The sequence below is a fragment of the Zea mays genome, chromosome 1 (genome assembly GCF_902167145.1).
Source record: "Zea mays cultivar B73 chromosome 1, Zm-B73-REFERENCE-NAM-5.0, whole genome shotgun sequence".
Lineage (NCBI taxonomy): Eukaryota > Viridiplantae > Streptophyta > Magnoliopsida > Poales > Poaceae > Zea > Zea mays.
In genome coordinates this window covers 88,675,306-88,682,686 of record NC_050096.1, presented here as the reverse complement: position 1 = coordinate 88,682,686, position 7,381 = coordinate 88,675,306, and positions in this window count along the sequence as shown.

Sequence of the window (7,381 nt, the reverse complement as noted above, 5' to 3'; positions counted from 1 at the left end):
AAGCAGCCCGAGGCCGTGACCATACTTCCCTGCACGCCCTCAGCTCCGCCCGAGCACGAGTTCGCTGGAGTTCTCTCTATGCACGGCGTGCCATCGGCCGCCCGAGCCCGCCCACTGTGGACCAGCCACTCCGGCCCACCTCCATCCAATCCAGCTCCTCAGCTAGCTTCCCTAGAGCCCCATAGAGCTTCCCGAGCCCTCAAACCGAGCGCTACTTCGCCGGAGGCACCGGATTGCCATTGTCGACTCCAGCTAACTGTCGCCGCGCGTGGACCGAACTGCACGGTGAGCCATTTTCAAATTCCTTGCACCCACGGCACCATTGACTTCTCGTGAAGCTCCTCGAGCCCTTTAATTAAGCCCTACCACCATGAGCAGGCTGGAGCAGCACCGCCGACAAGCCCGACCGCCTGCGCACGCGGCCAGCCCTCCTCCGGTCACCACTACCGGCGATCCGCACCTCGACGTGACCGCCAGAGACCCCCGAACCTCGCCCGACCCTTCGCCGGACCTCTCCCATCGCCGGTAAGCCGCGCCACCGCTTTTTCTCTTCTCGGCTACTTTTCCGGCGAGGAAGGAGTGCGGGTTAGAGAAGGAAAAGACCAGGGGGTTAAGTGTTAAGTCAATGACTCAAATGAATAGTTCCCCAGGGGCACGGATTAAACGATTCGGTTAAGAAAAAGCCCAGGGATCCCGTTGCAAAGCCGTTTTCCTTTAAACTTTTAGATTTATTCTTTTCAAATGAGTAGTGAGCTTAAGAAATTTATAACTTGAGTTATATTCAACCGAATTTGGTCAAACAAATTTTGTTAGGACTTACATAGTGTAAACTATCACGCAAAAATAATAAACACCATGGTTCCTGCAATACTTCTAGAGTTTTGAATTAAATAAGCAAACTGCCCAAAACTTAATAACAAGAGGAAAAATAGAAAGACTTTTGGACTAGGGCTGAGAAAAATTTAAGATATACTTAACCAGTAGTTATACTATTTAAAAATATTAAACTCCCCAGTATACTAGATTAAGGAAAGTTTGTCCACTAAAACTTGTATTTTCCCAAACCTTAAGAAAATTAAAAGGGGGATTAAAAATGGAAACCAGAGAGCAACCATATTTTTTATAACCTGCCTAGGTGATGTAGTTCATAAGAAAAATTTGTTGAATCCTAGTCCAGTAAAAAGAAAGTGTACCACAATTTATTTAATGAAAACAGAGAGAACTTTGAAAAGTCACAGAAAAATAATCCTAAAAAGAAAAAACCCCAACCTTAGGAATGACTACTCTTATGCTAATAAGAATCCAAGAAAAATACAAGTTCTGTTGTGTGATATTTTTCAAATAGCTAGTTAGTTATAAGTGTCTTTTTGGCATTAAACTTTAGAAAATCACAACTAAATAACCACTAAGTAACCCTCTATGATTTTTGGCATAGCATGATATCACACCTAGATACCAGCAAAAATAACCCTTAGTACAGAACCCCCACCTAGATAAGAGTTGTAGTACAAAGTGACCCTCTGCCCTAACTTTTATTATTTTTGTCTAGGGTTTATCCTATTTATTTTTAACCTCAAATTTATAGGATAGACTACAGTGACCAATATTTACCCACTATAAATTTTTACAGAATTTTTGGAAAATTTTAGTTCACTATGGTAGTTCAAACTCACCTTAAAAGCATAAGTAGAGAATGAAAAAGAAAATTGGTAGAGGAAATTAATGTTACGCTCACCACTCCAACAAAACCTCCCTAAGTGCCCACAAAAAACTTGAAAGGATGATCAAAATTTTAATCCACTCAAAAACCTAAACTGCTAAATATAAACCACTAAGAACTTCGTACGACAAAGAAACCCTAGTTTACCAACTACCTTAGTATTACTTCACCATGCATCATAGTTACTAAATTTTGCATATCATAGCATACGTGTATCTTATTCATTGCACTCGATAGATTGCAACCTTGCTGACGGAGAGTACGTGCTCATCCTGGAGCAAGGAGTTGCTCAGGAGGGAGTCTAGGAGCCTGCACCAGAGCCTGTCACCGAGGATCTCCCCATCCTAGCTTTTGAAGGCAAGCCTCGGTTTTATGCATAACCGTTATATATGCTATTTTACTGCACTTAATGTTTGTAGGCTTGTACTGTGCATTTAAGTGTAGGAGTTGCCTGAAACCCTAGCTGCATGAATTTAGGATTCCTTTGATATGGATACTAGTATGCTAGGTCGAGTAGCTGCTTTGCTAATTAGGGATCTCGGTAGAAGTCGAGTGATTTTTCTAGCACTCGCGCGAGGTCAGGAATTGATTGTATTTTTATTGGAATGATGATGGTCTGTGAACAACGACCCATAGGGATGCGTTGTCTACGAGACGAAAATTTGAAATAAGGATTAATGTGTTGTACCGTGAGTCAAGCATTTCAACGTACTAAACACATGCCGAGAAATATGGTAAATCAGTAAGCCTAGTACCTGAGTGAACCTGCTCGCAGGCTGCTCTCCTCATGCGTCCTGAGACATGGTCTCCCATTCCGGATATGGTGGGTACAAGTGCAGTCACTGCACGACGGCAGCCGGGGTCAGTGGGGCATTTATGCCAAGGCAGTGAGCCCCTTTCTGTTGACAGGGAATCGATGGGGACGGTTGATGTGTGTGGGGACGGAGTTCCTCACCACGTCGTGTGTTTAGGTTTACCTTGCAAGGTTAAAAACCCGATTCGAATCGTCTGCTTCTCGCAGCTAATGAGACTGCTTGATCCATGCTGCTGCATCGAGTAAGAAGTGGAATGGGGTTACTATCAAAAGATGTTGATTGATATAATGTTTGATACCATGCATGAATAGCTAGGTACTCATCTAGTCTAAATTATTATTTTAGAACTTGAAAAGATAAAACTTGATTTTAGACTCAGCTAGTGCTTTTGGCAAATCAAATCCCTCAGCCAAACAGCTTCATGATCTAGAGGTAGAGGAGTAGACTCCTCACACCGGGTAAGTCTAGCTAAGTATTAGTATACTCAGCTCTGCTTGTGGCACAATTTTACAGGTACCTTGGATGACATGGTTCCTGGAGTGACTTGGCCATCCACCCTGCCACCAGGCTGGACAGCCGAGTAGGACCCTGCCTCAGTAGGAGAGGAGCATGAGGAGTGATGAGCCAGGCTTCACCATCCTCCCTTTTCTTTTATCGTTAGTTAATTTCTTATGCATCGAGAACACTGGCTACTACTTTTGAAACTCTGATGATGATGTAATAACATTAAGTACTCTTTTAAATTGTGGTATTATGCTTTATTGTATTTCTCTGTGTCTCACCTTCAAGTGAGTATGTGGTACTCAATCCTGTTAGTGGCTTTATCGAACTAGATCCAAGGGACTGATGGTTTATTCCATTTAAGTTGTCGTTGCCTCTAAGGCGGGACTTAGTCACTTAAGTTGGAATAATTCGGGCGGTTCCGCCACATCTTGGTCACCTCGTCCCCTTCGTGCGCCGTTTTGAGGACATCCCAAATTTCTTTGGCATTCTTTAACCCTTACACCTTATTATACTCCTCTCGACATAGAGAGACGAGGAGTATAGAAGTTACTTGGGAGTTAAAATGCCTAATTTGGGCAGCCTCATCCGAGTCGTAGTCCTCATCCCCCACCTGTGGTGTCTGCACTCCAAATTCAACAATGTCCCATATGCTTTCGTGGAGTGAGGTTAAATGATGCCTTATTTTATCACTCCACATACAATAATTTTAACCATCAAAATATGGCGGTTTGCCTAAGGGAACGGAAAGTAGAGGAGCGCGCTTAGAAATACGAGGATAGCATAGGGGCATCTTACTATACTTCTTGTGCTCATGGCGCTTAGAAGTAGTGGACGACTCGATGCCGGATGTGGAGGGTGTTGAAGAGTCGGTCTCATAGTAGACCACCTTCATCATCTTCTTTTTCTTCTTGTCACCCCTCCTATGTGACTTGATGGAGGAAGAGGATTCCTCCTTGTACTTGTTGCCGGACTCCCTTGAAAGAGTCTTTCCCGAGCCCGCAGGCTTGTCGCTGATCACGATCTCCCTCTTGGCGTGATCTCCAGACATCACTTTGAGTTTGTTAAACTCTTAATGAAGCACTAGTTCTGATACCAATTGAAAGTCGCCTAGAGGGGGATGAATAGGCAAAACCTGAAATTTATAAACTTAAACACACACTAAGGCCGAGGGTTAGCGTTAGAATTAAATTCAAGTCCAAAAGATTGTTTCTCTTGCTAAGAGTTGCTCAAAGGATGCGGATGACGTATGGGAGCAAACTCAAATCAATACTAGCAAGGAAACGTTAGAGAGAGGAAATAGGGCAAACAAATCAAGCGAGAATCAAAGCGAGTAGACATGGTGATTTGTTTTACCGAGGTTCGGTTCCAAAGAACCTAGTCCCCGTTGAGGAGGCCACAAAGGCCGGGTCTATTTCAACCCTTTCCCTCTCTCAAACGGTCACTTAGACCGAGTGAGCCTTCTCCTTAATCAATCGGGTCACTAAGACCCCGCAAGGACCACCACACACTTAGGTGTCTCTTGCTTAGCTTTACAAAGCACTTTAAGAATTAGAATAGGAAGGAAGAAGGCAATCCAAGCAACAAGAGCGCAAATGAACACAAAAACTCTCTCTCTCAAGTCACTAAGTGGTAGAGTTGATTTTGGGACTTGGAGAGGACTTTGATCTATTGAATGTGTCTTGGAGTGAAGTCTTTTGCTCTTGTATTGAATGTTGAATTCAGAACACTTGGATACCAATGAATGAGGTAGTTGGTTGTATTTATAGCCTCCAACCACTTCCTAGTCATTGGCAAAGTTTGCTAACGATGGGAACACCGGACAGTCCGATGGCGCACCGGATAGTCACTGTTCACTGTCTGGTGTGCACCACGTCAACGCGTCCGTTAGGGTTTGGAGCTATTGACCGTTGGAGTCCTTTGCCTTTTTGCTGCACTGGATAGTTCGGTGCCACACCGGACAGTCCGGTGACCTTTGACTTCTGTGTTCTGACTTCTGCGCGGCACTGTTTAGCACTGTCCATCTAAGCAGTCGACAGTTGGCGTGCAGGGAGCCGTTGCTTCGCTGGTTCACCGGACAGTCCGGTGCACACTAGACAGTCCGGTGAATTATAGCGAAGCACGCCCAAGGAATTCCCGAGAGTGGCCTATTCATTTGCTGGCTAGCCTGGTGCACCAGACACTTTCCGATGCGCCATGTTTCAGCACACTCTAAGTCTTTTGCTCCAAATTTGATTGTGTCCCTAACTGAATTTCTTTCTTGGTTTGTGTTGAACCTTATGCACCTGAGATCAATGATATCTAGACAAACTAGTTAGTCCACATGGTTTGTGTTGGACTTCAACCACTAAAATCGATTATGGGAAATGATTAAGTCCATTTCCCTTTCACTAGGCAAAGTTTTTGCTCATGGACATTGGATGTGCTGTCATGGAGCTCATGCAATTTTAGCCAAATCTCATTAGTCGTTTCCAATGTAAAAACTTGATTAAAAATATCCATGCTAAGAGATTCATACAAGCAATTTTTGGCTCTAGCATTTAAATGAATTTCTTTTTCCACACTCGTGGTGGGTTTCTCAGGATTCTTGGGTGGTTTCATCCCGTCACGAGTGACACTCCAGACAGCTAGATCAACGACCTCTAGGTAACAAGCCATTCTAGCAATATAATATGGGAAGTTAGTACCGTCAAAGTGTGGTGGCCTATGGGTATCCATCCCTTCCTCTAAAAGGCGTCGGCTCTTTTAGCGGTGAAGCTAAAGCGTTTCAAATGAGCCAAACCAGGCTTTGATACCACATGTAGGAAACGAGTGACACCTAAGAGGGGGTAAATTAGGACTTCTAAAACTTTTACTAAACTAGGCCACTAATAAATCCCTAGAGCAAAACCTATGCAAATAATCAAACTAGAATGTGCAAACTAGCTTTTGTCTAAGTGTTGCTATCTCTACCGCAATGGCTAAGTTTCAATCTACACTATATAAGCATAAAGACAAGATTGAAACTTAAATGCTTAATATAAATGCGGAAGTTAAAGAGCAAGGTAGAGATGCAAACTCTCGTGGTCGTGGATGACGCCGGTATTTTTATCGAGGTATCCAGAACCACGCAAGGTCCCGACTAATCCTTGTTGGTGCCCTTACGGAAAGGGAAGCCCACGCGAGAGCCAAGCACCACGGTCGAGTAACTCCATAGAGAGTCGCGGGCCTTCTCCACGCGCAAGTGGTGCTTCGCTTCCGGCTCCTCTCGGACGCTCCCCGTCGTCTCCACTATCGAGCTTCCGGCCGAAACGCCGCGGGCCTCGTTCCCTCCGGTACACGGTGGCGGTCGTGACACAAACGCGGTTGTCACGGTCTCGCAAGACTCTTGCCCCACTCGGTACAATTACAACGGCTCGCGCAAGAGCCGAGGGGTTGTGTGGTTTTATAAAACTCACTCAACTAACTAGGGTTCACCTAGAGCAAGCGCTAAAGCGGACTAACTAACCTAAGCACTTCGCAAAGCACCTACGCTAATCACCGAGTGATTCTATTAAGCACTTGGGTGTTTGAGCTCTTAGAAATGTGCACTATATGCCTTGGTATGTTGCTTGGGCTCCCACACCTTGAAATGGCCGATTGGGGGTGTATTTATAGCCCCCAACACAAAACTAGTGTTGGAGAAAAATTGTGCTCTCTGTGGCACACCGAACAGTCCGGTGCACCACCAGACAGTGTACTGTTCACTATCCGGTGCGCCTAGCCATTGCTCTGTCACGGTAGGTGACCGTTGGCACGCAGGCTTTATACACCGGACACTCCGGTGTGCCACACCGGACAGTTCGGTGGTCTTCTCTCCACAGTGCCGCCTGGAACTAGCCGTTAGGGCTACTATTCCTGGTACACTAGACAGTCCGGTGCTCCTCACACAGACAGTCCGCAGGCAACACTTCTTTCTTCTCTTGGACTTCACTTGATCTTCATAATGTCTTCTTTTGAGGTGTTGCTTTCCTCAATGTCTTGGTCCAAGTTACTTTAGCATCCTGTGAACTACAAACACAAACACTAGCAAACACATTAGTTCACGGGTTGTGTTAATCATCAAACACCAAAACTCATTTAGCCAAATGGCCCGGGGTCCATTTTTCTTACACATTGTGATCATTTTTTTGTTAGTACAATCGGGTCAAGTAGCAGCTTATTGATGACCATTAACATGTCTGTTACGTTATGAGTAATTGTCGATTGATGACCATAATTATTGGTCGTTACCTATAATTGGTGATTGTGACCATCAACGCTGGTAAAGGGTGCCTAGGTTAAGTGAACCTGGGTCCTCCTACGCCTATATAAGGCGCAAACACCA